Below are 2,187 nucleotides of genomic sequence, written 5' to 3' on the forward strand. Positions count from 1 at the left end.
AGAGAGAGAGAGAGAGAGAGAGAGAGAGAGAGAGAGAGAGAGAGGTGGGGGTATGTAGGAAGCGGGCACACGTGAAATAATTATAGGCTAACTGCCAACACCTCTGGTTTCAAACAAGTGTGTATCTAGATGAGCACCGAGAAAAAGCTATCAGCTCGCTCCGATTAGATCTTGTTTTTGAAGTCTAAATGATAAACCTTGCCCGCGTTTCACTGTAGGTTCGCACCTTAGTAATCCGCAACTGCTTTCGTGACTTCACTGTTAAGACCTGAGTATTTTTTAAACCTCTTCACTGCTGTGTGGTGTCTAAGAAAGCTACTGAGGATCAGACGGACAGATAGGGTCACCAATGTGGAAGTGTTAAGGAAAACAAGACAGATCCCAGTCAGAGATGAGGTAGGAAGAAGGAGGTGGCGATGGATTGGACATACTCTCAGTAAGTCAGGCAGCTGCATAACAAAGAAAGTTTTGGATTGGAACCCACAGGGCTAGAGACCAAGGGAAGACCCCGTGGAACCTGGAGAAGAATCACAGAAATCGATGTACAGAAAAGTGGGAAGACATGGAGTGATATCAAGAGGCTACCCAGGATAGAGAAAGGTGGAAGGTGTTTGTCCGAGGCCTACACCCTGGTGCAGGGTGAGAAAAGCAATAATGATGATGATGATGATGATGATGATGATGATGATGATGATGATGATGATGATGATGATGATGATGATGACCACTGCTGTGTGGACATAACTACTCGCTAGCGTTCTCCAAATACTAGCTCACTGCCATTTTTTCAACTGGTTTAGAGAGGGTATTTTAGGATGTGTAATTACAGCTCGTTGCTCATTTTTAATTAATTAAAAAAACGGGTGAAATTTATGATAGCTTTGTTTAAATCTCTTTTGAACGAACAGTTTTCTCTTGTCCGTACAGACCTAGACATGTGCAGGAGTTTCTCAGCAATGAAATGAAGGGGTTAAACAAAGCCTTATTGTGATCGTTGAGAAACAGAACAGAAGGCGTTTCTCATTTCTGAAAGAAAAGCGCAAAAAAATTAATAATAATAAATAATAATAATAATAATATGTTGACACCCCAAAGCTGCTGCGGTGAAGAATCAATTAATTGTACTCTGGTGCCTGTCAGCATGTGTTCCGCGCTATTTGCCGATCTGCGCAATCTCTGCATGCGCGTTTTAACGATCTTTTGACGAGCAATTTTGACAACAGAGTTGTTGTTCGTAAGACGCATGCTACGTATCCCAGGGACAGCTAGAAAAACAAATGAAAAAGTCTTGGTTGAAGCAAATTGTAGAAGACAGTTTATGACGAATATAAGAAAGCGACAGGCAAATTTCTTCGGACACACAAAGCGGAAAGAAGCATTGGAGAATATTGTAACAACAGGCAAGTTTGATGGAAAGAGAGGCAGAGGCAGACAGAGGGAAAAGATACTGGACAAGATGACAACATGGCTAGGAGCAGCAAGAACAACAGACACCATTTGCTGCAACGCAAGACAGAGTGAAGTGGAGGTCCATGATCGCCCACGCCAGTCGGCAAGGCACCGGATGATGATGATAATTGCGTTGCAATCTGAAGATTGCGTTAATATTTTATTATATTTTAATAATATAGATGTCTATATTTTGCAGATTTTAATTTTAGTTTTAATAATTCTAATTTTCATATTTTTACATTTTTGAAAATATTTTATATGTGAATGTTCCTTGGTGTGAGTAAAAAAATAAATATTGATTAACGTGATTTTTAAAAAAAAGTATTTCAAAAATTTAAAATAAATTAGATTTCAATGTACTTTGTGAACTTTGAGTTTGATACCTGGCCTTGTATCATTCTTGTGAGCTCTTCAGTTTTATATGTTAATTTTAATTTTAATTTTAATTTTCATATTTTTACCATGTATGTCAATGTTCCTTGAAGTGAGTAGAAGAATAAAGATGGAAGTGTTTTTTTAATGGGTTTTTTTCTTCAAAAATATAACATATTAACGCAATCTTCACATTGCCGCGAAGCGCAATCTTAAGATGGCCGCGCAATCTTAACATGGCTATTATACGATCATTAAAACACGCAGCATAATCTTAAGATTGCGCAGATCACATGTATTCAAGTGGGAGTGTGTGTGTGTTTGTTTGCGTGTATATGAGGTCGAGAGAGAGAGAGAGAGAGA

This window comes from Aplysia californica, unplaced genomic scaffold (assembly GCF_000002075.1).
Source record: "Aplysia californica isolate F4 #8 unplaced genomic scaffold, AplCal3.0 scaffold00630, whole genome shotgun sequence".
In the NCBI taxonomy this organism is placed as follows: Eukaryota; Metazoa; Mollusca; class Gastropoda; order Aplysiida; family Aplysiidae; genus Aplysia; species Aplysia californica.